The 13,605-nt window shown below is 39.9% G+C and overlaps 1 protein-coding gene across 4 annotated transcripts in view; it reads right to left on the bottom strand.

The window, feature by feature from the left end:
- Positions 1-13,605, bottom strand: part of SMYD3 (SET and MYND domain containing 3) — a 709,642-nt gene that overhangs the window by 233,201 nt on the left and 462,836 nt on the right. The window contains exon 1 of one of the 4 annotated variants that reach the window (XM_032242386.1): positions 8,173-11,435. The exons of the other annotated variants lie outside the window; for them this stretch is intronic. The gene's annotated coding sequence lies outside the window, so the exon portion shown is untranslated. Of the gene's footprint in view, positions 1-8,172; positions 11,436-13,605 lie in introns of those variants that run through there. 4 annotated transcript variants of the gene reach the window in all.

Raw genomic sequence — 13,605 nt, 5'->3', positions numbered from 1 at the left:
TTATTACAAATTTTGAGATCTAATGAAGTTATTAGCAAGATGTTTCAAATACATCAACAAAATGATAGGCAGAAGGAACCTCAAAAATGTTCTGATCTGAATTCCTCATTTCACAGATGGGGAAATCAAGGCCCTAAGAGCTGAAGAACTTACCAAGGTTGAAAAGCACTCCTCAGACACCTCTTCCTCCTCTCTGGGACTTCATATTATTTCATTTTCTTTTACTATTCTGCCTGAGCTTTGATTTTCTTGAATTTTAAATACCAATGTAGAAATCATCAGCTGGTGTCAGTCCTCAATAAAACAACTTAAAGTTTACTAGTATTGGTTTAACATGGTCAGAGAGTGAACCCTATAGGTTTGGTCTATGTTCCTGTAAAAATTTAGAAAAAGGATGTAAAAAGGAGGAAGAATTTAAAAACCACCTAGGCCACTGTCTATGCTGTGAGTGCGAATTCCTGCTCACAAAGGCCCCAGTGCACGCTCCGTCTTAGTTAGCTGCCTTCTGACCCAGCCATCTAGTTTTCAACAGAGTTCATTAACTCTGTTAAAACCACTAAATTATATATACCATGGTAATTCATGTAGAATAGCAGCATAACCAATTAACATGGTTGGGGAGCACTAGTTCTAGCAATTAAAGTGGATTGATAACTCACCAAAATCTGCATGATCACACACAAATTCCTTATCTTGCTATGTTTACACTTGTTCCACTACACAAACTGAATACCAGCTCTTAATACTCTCAATAGCTATCCTTTCCTCACTGCAGAAGAGCTAAGCTTTTCAGCTGACACCCAAGGGAAACTGGTACTGGCTATCAGCATCATTACCCACCAACACTGGCTACCAACTGCTGGCTCGATGACTGAACATAAGCCACGGACACTAGTCCCACGTTCTCTCCTACCTTTTCAGAAAGCCTATCATTAGCATAATGAAGATAAATTCCTTTTTTTGTCTTCTTGAGGGAAAAACTACACAAAATAGAAAGACTTAGGCTCCATCATATTAAGCGTTGAAAGCCACACACAATGACAATAAAGACCTAAGTATGTTTCCAATAAATTATTTTCCCCTCGTTTCACACTGTGAAAACCCACATTGGATAGAATGTCTTACAGAAAACGTACTGGGTTACATGAATACACAAGGAGTTAGTTTCCATGTGAGGAGAGAGAAGTGTACTTTTAGCATTTGCCCCTCATTGGTGCAATAGAGCTTGTAGCAATTCTCTGGTTTAAACAACAGGTGGCAGTCTCATTTCTATATTTTCCCTGGCAAGAAACCTTTGCAGTTTGTGATTTCACCTTCCAGGAGTCATTAACAGTTTTTGTAATCGCCTCTATCGATAGCGTGTGCATATGTTCCTATGTAGTAAATGCAAATACATGCAGGAAAACATTGAGATTTGTGTAAATGCAGTTTTACCAATTGCCACTCTCCCCACCCCTACGCCCCTCCCCACACAATAATCTATGTGCAGACATCGTTTCCCTTAAGGAAACTCCAAGGCAGGGAAAAGGCAGAAGGAAATAGATTCCATCACATATGTTCTGATCTTCAATTACCATATACATGTCTATCACCCACCCATTCCTGCCACACACATAAGAGAATGGATATATTACAAGGTCCTGGGGCACACTTTGGGCAAATGATTGAGAAAGCTAAGTTCTGAGAAATCTTAATTCATATCAAGAAAAAACACTCTACTGTTTTTGGTAGGCACTATTTTCACTATTCTGCTATAAAAGAGCATGCTTAATATTTGAAAGGAACCAACAGAAACAGGAATTACATTTCCACAAGGAAAACACAGAATTCAGCACCATTTCTCAAATGTGCCGAGAAAATACCACATTTCATAGGGTTTTTGTGTGTGCTTTAAATATGAGAAAACTGCCATGTCCAGAATCCCTCATTCAATACCTACACTGATTTTTTTATTCACATTCTTTATTATTATTATTATTTTGAGACAGAGTCTCACTCTGTTGCCCAGGCTGGAGTGCAGCGACGCAATCTCAGCTCTGCCTCCCGGGTTCAAGCAGTACTCCTGCCTCAGCCTCCTGGGTAGCTGGGACTACAGGTGTGTACCACCACACCCAGCTGTTTTGTATTTTAGTAAAGATGGGGTTTCACCATGTTGGCCAGGATGGTCACGATCTTCTGACCTCATGATCCATTCGCCTTGACCTCCTAAAGTGCTGGGATTACAGGCGTGAGCCACTGTGCCCAGCCCTATTTTATTATTTTTGAGACAAAAATCTCACTTTGTCGCCTAGGCTGGAGTGCAGTAGTGCGATCTTGGTTCGCTGCAACCTGTACCTCCCAGGTTCAAGCGATTCTCCTGCCTCAGCTTCCCAAGTAGCTAGAAATACAGGCACGTGCCATCATGTCCAGCTAATTTTTGTATTTTTAGGAGACAAGATTTCACCATGTTGTCCAGGCTGGTCTCAAATTCCTCACCTCAAGTGATCCGCCCACCTTGGCCTCCCAAAGTTCTGGGATTGCAGGCTTTAGCCACTGAGCCCCAACCGCATAATTTTATTATGTAGTAGCAGGTACTATGTGATTTCTAACCTATAATGTAACAGTCATTGGTTTGATATATTACATTTATTCAATTTTGAATTTGTGAAGTTTTTTTTAGAGCAATTTGACAATGAAAATCTTGTCAACGCAGCTGGGATGAGATCAAACTGACTGACGGGCAAACCACCAACCTAATGGGACATGCCAGCTATCAGGCGGTCTGACATGTGTAGCTGGAGAAGTCCTCAAAAATGTATTTGTATAAAAGTCCATGAGAAGATATAAGGAGAATTATACAGAAAATAATAAGCTGCACTAGAAAGAGATGATGGTGTTTCTCGTACCGTCCCTGTTACAAAGCATCAAATGTCCGTATTCCTGCTTTCTAAGAGAGGGCTGAAAAACTACCCTCAAGCTTTCTGGCATTCAGTACACAGTATCTTGTTTTATAAATAGAAAAAAGAGAATACAGAAGAAAAAATGAAAATACATCAGAGTTCAGAGGAATTGGCAGAATTTGGCTTTCATCAGCAATTCTGCTGATGAAAAGATATAAAAGCAAGTATCTGTCCTAAGCAACAAATTGTCAGGTGCAGCCCATATGATTTCTTGGTGATCAGATAATGCTGCATTCATGCTTTCTGTAGGAAGTAGAGTTTCATGAAATAGCATGAACTTTGAACCAAGAGTCAATGACTTAACCCTGACTTTAGTACTTAGTAGGGTGGTTAACCACAGTCACATTATTAATCTCTCTAGTTTTCCACAATATGGTAAATGACACAATAACAGATCTTTTGTAAAGCTATTGTGGATAGTTTTAAAGGATTATTTATTCATATCAGGTGTCTAATAAGAGCTACTTTTATACTTTTGGACTTACAGATAACTACTTCTAATTTCCCATTAAAATACCCGTGAAGGTACAGGATCCAGTGTTGGGGCTCCTAAACCAATACCCTAAAATATGGCACTTTGACATGAGGAACTCAAGAGGCCTCCAGGTCTCTCTGACCTTCCCCTCTACCCACTGCCTGTCAATCTTCTCTCTCCCCCAAAGCAGATGATGAAGTTGTTCACTGAGTTCCCTCATCTGCCTAAACTCCCAGACCTGCCAAAGAAGAAACACCATTACCTCTCGTTCTTTCCTTGAGTTTTCAGCAACTGACCTCATATCGCAGGAACAAGACTGAAGCCTGTCAACACACCTGAACAGACTCGTCTGCTTTGTGGGCACAACAGATAGTCCAAAGCCACTGTATGTTCTTCCAGCCCACTGATTTCCCTAAAAACCAGTTACCACCCTGTTAAAATCATCCACACTTCCCACCTCCCTTTCTGCTAAGAAGAAGGGTATATACACCTGTCTCCCAGGGTGTGGCAGGGTCGTCACTGTGACTCTCCCTCATGCACATTAATAAATGTGTATGCTTTTTAATGACTTTTATCAGCTGATTTTCAGCAAACCTTCAGAGGAAAAAGGAGACATTTTCCCTTGGCCACTCCAGTAGCCACAGTACTGTAAGCTAAAGATAACAGAAGATCCCCAAGAATCTGAGGAAAATTTCCTTTAAGTACAGCATTAATCACTGAATGTTCTACTGTCTAACAACTGTATGGCATTTTAAAAAATGTTTAGCTGAGGTTACATATATATATAACATGAAGTTTACTCTTTTTAAGTATACAGTTCAGTGACTATGAAGTACATTTATATTGCTGTACAACCATCACAACCATCCATCTCCAGAACGTTTTTAAATCGTCTAAACCTGAAACTCTGTACTCATCAGCAATGAGTACCCTTCATTCCCTACCCTTCCCCCTGAAACTCTGGGACCCACCATCTGTCTCTACGAATTTCACAACACTAGGTACCTAACAGAGGTGCAATCACCCATTTGCCCTTTTGTAACTGACTTATTTCACTTAGTATGTCTTCAAGGTCCACTGATGTTATAGCATGTGTCAAAATTTCCTTTTTAAGGCTGAATTCCATCTATGTGTCACACATTTTGTATATCCATACATCTGTTGATAGACATGCGAGTTGCTCCCACCAAATGTGTACAATTATCTGCTTCCAATTTTGGGGGTATATACCTAGACAGGGAACTGCTGGATCATTTAATAATTTTATTTGTAATGTCCTAAGGAACTAGAGAGCATTCTGAAGTCTGAGGTGGAGGCCCAAGCAGTCATCCTTGCTAACTGGAATCGTGGAGTCCTGAGCTGGTCATAGCTAGGCTGATCCCATTAGTGGCGGACACAGACCAGAAAGAGAAGAGCACTGACATGAGGTCTATACAGAATTGGCATAAGCCGGGTGCTGTGGCTCACGCCTGTAGTCCCAGCTACTTGGGAGGCTGAGGTGGGAGGACTGCTTGACCCCAGGAGTTCAAGGCCAGCCTGGACAACACAGTGAAACGTCATCTCTTTTAAAAAAAAAAATAGTATAGTAAAAAGGAAAATGAAACATCATACTAAAGAAGCAGAACAGGTGAGGCTTAGTGGCTCACGCCTGTAATCCCAGCACTTTGGGAGGCCAAGGCGGACGAATCATCTGAGTTCAGGAGTTCAAGACCTGGTCAACATGGTGAAACCCGGTTCTTCTAAAAATACAAAAATTAGCCAGGCGTGGTGGTGGGTGCCTGTAGTCCCGGCTACTCAGGAGGCTGAGGCAGGAGAATTGCTTAAACCCTGCCTCAGCCTCCTGAGTAGGCAGAGGTTTCAGTAAGCCAAGACTGCACCACTGCACTCCAGTCTGGGTGACAGTCAGGTCAATATGAACTCACAAATTCCTGGTCTCAAAAGAAAAGAAAAGAAAAGAAAAGAAACAGAACAAAAGCATACTGGTGAAAATGTGAAAATCAACACAGCAAACACAAGAAATCTTGTCCTCAGTAAGACAAAAGGCGGCAGAACTGCTGTGGAAGAGGGGCAAGGATAGGCTGAGATGAGGGCAGAATGACAGAGCATGGCCAGTCAACAAAGTTCAAAAAAAAAAAAAAAGAAAGCAAGGAAATTGGAATTACGTTAATGACAATAAATAGATATTGGAAAGAAAAGAACAGAAAAACAGTTCAGCCAATGTGTGGCCATTCAGAACCATCCTGTCTTAGAGGTCTAACACTAAGAATGATGGGAGAAGGGGCTTCCAGTCTTTTTTCTATGTTTTTTTTTTTTACCTAGTTAACCCATTTCACATGTACAGTTATTAATATAACTTTTCTGCTTAATACAAGTGTCTTTCCAAAGTTTTGTGCTCACTGAGGACAGAATAACAAATGTCAGTCAGAACATGAACATTTTTAAGGCTTCTGATACATTTGTTGCAAAGAGTATCCACAAGGTATGAGGCCATCAGCACTACCACCATTTTTATTTTTATTTTGAAAGAATCTTAAACTTAGAGAACAGTTGCAAAAATAGAATAATATGACTTATTTTTTCTTAGCTGTTTGAGAGTTAGTTGCCAACACAATGGCCCATCACCTCCAAATTGTGTACTTCTTACATACAATGACGCTGTCTACACCTATGAAAATCAGAAAGTTACCATGGATGCATTACTACCATCCAATCCTAGGATGCTGTTCAAAGTTCACCAATCCTTCCACCACAATCGTGTTTCACAGTAAACGGTTCCAGTTCAGAATCAAGGCTTCTGTTTGCTTAATTTTCATGAGCTTGACTCTTCTGAAGATTAGAGACCAGTTATTTTGTTATACGATGTGACTCAATTTGAGTTTGCTTAATGTTTCTTCATGAATAGATTCAGGTTATACATCTTTGGCGGGAATATCACAGTAATGATGCTGTGTTCTTCTCATAGCCTATCAGGTGGTACATAACTTCAATTAGTCTTCTTACTGACGCTTTTAATTTTGATCACTTGGTTAAGGTGTTACCTGCCAGACTTCTCCACTGTGAAGTTTCTCATTTTCCCTTTGTAATTTGCATAAATTTGGGAGTGGGGAGAGTTACTCTGAGACTATGTTCACATGCTTCGGACTTAAGTATCAAACTTAAGACTTTAAGCACTGATTTATTCAGGTCAATATGAACTCACAAATTCCTATGTTATTCAGTGAGTTATAACCTATTACTATCATTATTTTGATGCTCAAATTGCCACGCATTTGGCTAGCAGGGGCCTCTTCAAGCTGACTCATATGTCCTTTTGCTATCTCCTTGTCTTTGAGCATTTCTTTACCTTATGAAACAAGAAGGTATCCCAGGCTCATCTTCTACTTTTCTTTGTTCCAGCCCTGGAATCAGTCATTCTTCCAAAGGGCACTTTTAAGTAGAGAACAGTATTTAGAAACCACAGTCTAGGACTAGGTGTGCACTAGGTGTTACTCTTCCCAGGCTCTCTCAGTGGACAGAACTAGGAAACAGATGTGTATGGAATACACTTACACAAAGATTTGCATCTATGTTTATTTGTACACAGCCTTTTCTCTCTGTTGAATACCCAGAGTTCACACCAATATCTCTAATGAACAGAGTTTTATTCCTGTTTCTCCCCTTTCCAAAACAACAAGCCATGTCTCTGTTGCCCTCTCCTGTCCGGCTCCAAGATCTTGTTATCTTCTTTGGTTCTTCACTTCTTTTTTCTGAACAGAAAATTTTATTTTGTTGATTTGGAAAGGCTGAATCCCTTGCTACTTTTCTATTTTCTCTGAGCCCTACTTTTTCTGAGCTTTTTGCATTCCTGAATTTTTCTATTATTCTCTACTCCAGTGATTCTTAATCAGGGGTGATTTTGCTCCTCCCCCCGCAAAGTCTGGCAATGGTTGGAGACATCTGGGATTCTGAGGACTGGGGTATAACTAGCACCTAGTAGGTGGCGGCCTCAGACACTGCTACACATGCTGCAATGCACAAGACAGTCCCCACAACAAAAGGTTATCCAGCCCAAACGTCAACAGTGCCAAACCCTGCTCTGGAGTCTCTAAACTGCCTGATAGCTCTTCTTTTGATTTCTTCCAAAACAAGATATTAGAAAAGAAAGGCTGAAAGAGAAATATTTTTAATGTAGGCAATGACATTCTCTAAATCCTAGGTCAGAGTTACAAATATTGGCCATAGAACCTTTTAGAATTCCAAAGCATTGTCAAAAAGACCAACCAAAAAAGCCCTTTTTTATTTCCACTAAAAATTATCTTAGCTGTGTTCTTGGCATAAAGAGACTCACCTGAACCATAAAGTTTTAAATGTGTGTTTGTCATGTTGTCAAGAATTCATATCTAGATTATCTAAAGTGCATCTGTACTACCTTAAATGTCAATGAAAGAAAAATGCAATTAATCATTAAATTTTTTTAAATCCTGTAAGGCCAGTACCAAGGTACTAAATATATATATATATATATATATATATATATATATATATATATATAAATGTACGCATATAAAATACATATTTTTAAAAATAAAGAACAGTATTAAAAATAGAATTGTTGCTTTCTTGGAATTCAGGCCTTTGAAAGAAAATACATATATAGCAGCAGGACATGAAGCAATTTAACAAGGTATGTAAGATAGATTGGAAAGAAAGGAGATTTTAAAGCATTTTTCTCTTCACAAACACAATATACATCTTCTTGGTTATAGACTTGTTACTGACCTGCCAGACGAGTTTACTATCATTTTCACAAGTACTCAATTCTTAGAAGCAAGGGATTTCACAGTCTCCTCTACCCAATCGAAGCAGGGTCTTATGGTGACCATCTGATCATAATCCTATCCCACTGACAGAATTGACATCTACTTTCTGCCACCATTGCACAAGAGCACAGCATACTGCTGAATCCAATAAAACTTATCTAGGGGCTAACAGCCAAGCAAAATCTACACTGACTTCCTTTTCTTCAGCACAATACCTTTTGAAAAGTTGCATAAATAAAACGGTATTCACCACACCTGTGATTTTTCCATGAGAAATTGCTAAAAACATTCAGGAGGATTCTTGCAGTCTTGATTTCCTAATGAACTAAGGGAACTTACATAATGAAGAGAATTCTTCTTAACCACTTAGGTTTCAAAAGCCTACAAAGTCTGTAAATTATGCTTCCTTTCCAACAAACATCAAACATAACTTGGTATTCAAAACTTTGACATCTCCACTTCAAATGCCTTAGTTTCGGTCCTGACTCATTATAAGAAAGGAGCCTGTTAGAATAGCAAAATAATTATTATGAAATCATAACAATAATGACAACAGTAGCTAACACTTCTTGAACTGAGCACTTATTCTGTGCCAGATACTATTCTAAATGCTCTATTGGTGTAAGCTCACATAATTCTATGACAAGCTAGTAGATGCTCATCATAATTATCAGTCTCATTTTACAGAGAAGAAAACTGAAGCCCAGGAGTGTGAATAATTTTTTCTAGGTTAGAACCAGAATTGAAATTAGAAAGCCTGATTGTAAAACTCACAGTCTTACCCACGTTTCTGCCTCTCTGACTGAATCTGAAACTCATCATTCATTATAGCATCAAACCTACAGCTTTTCTTAAGGCCTGTCTGCATGAGTATGTACTGGGAGGATGTTTATACAGCTCCCAATGCAAATGCTTAGAGGTTTGTCTAGGTAAACAGCACATTTTATTGTAAAAATAGATACTGAAGAGAATATCATTTGCTTTGTAAAGGTAATGGTTAATTATTCTCAACACCAACAGCAGAAACATATGACAACTGCAAGGTAGTCACCAATTTATGGGAGAAAAAGAAAACATTAAGTATATGTCTCAATCTCTGACAGAAGCTCCTTTCTTCACCTTAGGTGAAGATCAACAGTTCCTCTTCTACTGCCCTTGCTGCTACCAAACAGCAAAGTTCAGGGAAGACAGAGGAGCTTTGACGCCTTGTGACATGGGTACAGAATTCTACTACGTCTTTTTGTTTCAGTACAATATATAACTCTACCCTAGAGAGGGACTTAATCTTTCTGTGGAATAGATGGTAAATTCTGATTCCTGATCACCTACACTATCTCAGAGAGCCTCTGACACAGAACTGTCTGTGGTCACGTGATGGGAGGTGATGAAGTGGCCTCACAGGAGGCCCAGCGTCCATGGACTTGGGTTTATACAACCACAGAGATACTTGCCTGCCCACCTGGCCACCCGGTCTAGTGTAAAGATTGGTCCTATAGATTTGTGGAAAGAAAGAGGTCCAGGAAATTCTTCTTAGAAGGTAGAATATTTATTTATTCGTCATTATATTATTGATCAGCCTCTACCTACCCTGATGTAATTATCACTCCATTGATGAAATGCTCTCTCAATTCAATTCTATTGCTTTCTCAGCAATACAGGCAAAAATTTTACACATCAAGCTTTTTGTTTGCATATTTTTGTTCATTTTTCAGCAAATCAAAACCCATTCAAATGGAAAATGGAAAGATGGAAAAATGAAACTGTGCATTTGGATGTGATATTGAGCACAGGGTATCAGCACCTCACTTTGTGAGTGCTCTGTGGCTTCGACATTCTATCTATGGCCTCTTGGAAGGTTTGACACCTGAGGAGCACAGCACTTAAAATTGTTACATAATCAGGGTTTCCTCGCCTAGGTTTTAAGGGACACTGATAGCTGGAAACATGAACATCTACAGCAACTAATTGTAAGCACTGCTGAGCACAGCCACAGACTGTGGGTCCTTTGTTAAATAAAAGTCTAGTCAAATGACAAGAGAACTGAAATTCATGATCATTATCAAGAAGATGCATTGCTGCACTTAAGACATTAGTCCCTCTACAGATAGGCTGTCACCTCTGCACAAGTCAATATGGGCAAAAATTGTTTTCAAAATCAGGTTTGTTCTCAAACACTAAAATGCACATATCAGAGAGAAATACTTTCTCAAGCATCTGTATACAAATATATTCATTACAAAAATATTGGTTACAGTAGAAAAGGAGAGGTCAGTGTCTATCAATAGGAGATCGAGTATGAGAATCACAGTGCACAGTGAAGGAGTTAAGAACATGGGTTCTGCAGCCACACAGCCTTGGTTTAAATCCTGACTTTGCCACGTACTGTGTGACCTGGGGCAACTTACATAAACTCAATAAATCTTGGTTTCCTCATCTGGATATAGAGTTTATTAGTAAAACACCTGACACATAAGAGCTCAATAATTGTTAGCAATTATTATTACATTATTATTATGCTATGTATATGGACATTAAAAAAAGATAGAACTGTATCTATTAGCGTAGAAAGAGGACCTGAGTGATTGTTGAGTAAGAAAATGTTACCAGCAAATCGTAGTGGGTATAACTAATGTAACTCTGCATGTGCACATATGTGTGTGGGTACACATGGAAAATATTCTGGAATACACACCAAACTGTCACGAGAAATCCCCTTGAAATATTAGGAGTGGCTAGGGAGCAGAAGGCTTTCACTTCTGCACTTTCCACAGTGCCAGGGTCACAACAGTAAATAGCAAAAATAACCTTAACTCTAGATTTTCTTATCTAAATTTTAATTCTGTGAAGAATTCTCTATTTCCCCTTTTCACATCAAGATAGTAGAATGCAGTTTAGAAAGGGTGCGATCACTTGTTAGAATGTACAATTTTTAAGCTTCAATAAAGGATGCCGCTAAACTTCTCTACCAACATATTCTCTAGACTCCCCACCCAGCTGTGCCTCTCCATTAGGACACAGGCAGGTTTCTGTTCCTCTCCAAGTCACTGTGTAATTGTCCTGGCTTCAGTATCCATGGTGAATGAGAACAGCGAAAAGACACAAGTGCTGGGAATTCAAGCAGCATCTACTTAAAAAGCAAACTCTTGCTAATCAGTGAGAAGAGTCTGAACAAACGCTGTGCTGAGGGCACTGGTGGAGAGCTGCGCTGGAATGGCTGCCTGCGCATAGCCGTGGTCCTTTAAATGAGCAATCAGAAAACAAGGATCAGATCACAGAGCTAGCTCGAGCAGATGAATTAAATCTGTCGTTACTGGATTATAGAATTCAAAGATATGACAGAGGATATTACATGTCTGAAAACGACCACATGAAGCTGCCTGAATCATTCCCCATCTCCCCCCACACACATTTTCACTAGAAAAGAGTTGTTCTTTCCCATTTTCCAAAATCATTACTATTTTAGGATTGTCAAGAAAAAAAAAGAGGATGCTGCTGAGAATCAATTGTTTCACTCTGGGAGTTCTATTCACTAGAAAAACAAAGCCATGGCTTTCAACTTCAAGACAAAGAGAGGGACATACAGCAAAAAGATGGCACACTTGGGAGCTACAGGGCCTGAGTTCAAATCCTGTTTCCAATTTCTAGCTATTTATCTTTGGTGGGTCACTTAACCTCAGAACCCACTGCATAGGATTATTACAAAAGCAGAGAATGTGTGTGTGTGTGTGTGTGTGTGTGTGAGGGAGTGTGTGTGTGTGAGAGTGTGTGAGAGAGTGTGAGTGTGTGTCACTGAAAGCGTGTATGAGTGTGTGTGCGTATGTAATTGTGTGAGTGTGGGTGGGGGGGAGTGTGTGAGTGTCTGTGTGTGAGAGAGTGTGAGTGTGTGCCGCTGAAAGTGGGTATGAGTGTATGTGCGTATGTGATTGTGTGAGTGTGGGTGGGGGGAGTGTGTGAGAGAGAGAGAGAGAGAGAGAGTGTGTGTGTGTGTGTGTGTGTGTGTGTGTGTGTATGTGTGTGTGTTGCTGAAAATATTACCTGGTACTTAGTACATACCTAGTAATTGCTAGCTACTATTTCAGAGAGACTTCTGTGGATGGCAAATACTGACCATTTGGTTTTAAAAAAAAATAAAGAATAAAGACAGTTAATTCCTTCAAAATTATTATATGGCTATCACTATCAGGTGGGGGGGTGAATGAGGAACTACAGACATCACTGAATTTACAGCAAATGTCCTGGGCAGGTAACCTACAGGTCAAATTGAGATGAGAATCATGTTGCTTATATCATAGTCCAGTATTTTTTAATACTGCATCAGATTCTGCTTTCTGCAATATCATACGGAAGAAACTACAAAATATTCCAGGACACAGTCACAGACGTACAAGACAGCAAACATTTTATCTGTTTCCCAAAAAAGAAGAACCTCATTCTGCCTTAATAACAAAAGGTTAAAGTATATTGGTTGACAGCATCTAGAAAGGAAGTTACTGCAAATCTGATTCAGAAGAAAAGAAACAGACTGCCCTGAACATGACAGCACCATCAGAAAAAGAGCTGTACCCTCCGTGCCAATGTGCGCCAAACACAAAGACATCTCACATCCCTCTAAAAACAGAAAAGAGGTAACTACTGCGATGGTCATTTTCTGGAATTCCTTAATTGGATCCTGAAGAGAATGGTGTTAGGTCAGAACACTCATAGCTCAGAAAAAGGTGTGTCCTACATACCAGGCTGTCCTACACCCACCACAAAGAAAGCACAGACGGAAATTCCCAGGGCTTGGTGTCTCGCAGAGACAGAAACTCCAGCCATAAGCTTAGCAATGTACCATCATGATGAAGGAAGTGAGTGTGATTCCTCCCTTGTGTCATCTGAGTGGACGTATGATTAAGCTGAACAGAGATACAGATACAGTGATGTTACTGAGAGGAAGCAACAGAATTTTCATTGACCTAAGGAACTACAGGTGAGTCCCAAGTGTTCTGAAGAAAAATCTGGCCTAGTGCAGTGGCTCACGCCTGTAACCCCAGCACTTTGGGAGGCCGAGGCAGGCAGATCACCTGAGGTCAGGAGTTTAAGATCAGCCTGGCCAACATGGTAAAACACTGTCACCACTAAAAATACAAAATTAGCCAGGCATGGTGGCGGGCGCCTGTAGTCCCAGCTACTTGGGAGGTTGAGGCAGGAGAATCACTTGAACCTGGGACGCAGAGGTGGCAGTGAGCTGAGATCATGCCACTGCACTCCAGCCCAGGCGACAGAGTAAGACTTCATCTAAAAAAAAGAAAGAAAGAAAAGAAAAAGAAAAACCCATACCAGAAAACAAGTTTCTCTTTCTGCCAAAAAGCACAGTCCTTCTTCTGACCTTCCCTACATCTTGCAGAAGAGA

This window comes from Sapajus apella, unplaced genomic scaffold (genome assembly GCF_009761245.1).
Source record: "Sapajus apella isolate SASKATOON/1434 unplaced genomic scaffold, GSC_monkey_1.0 scaffold49, whole genome shotgun sequence".
Lineage (NCBI taxonomy): Eukaryota > Metazoa > Chordata > Mammalia > Primates > Cebidae > Sapajus > Sapajus apella.
The sequence above is the reverse complement of the archived record's forward strand: the minus strand, read 5'-3'. Positions and strand labels throughout refer to the sequence as shown.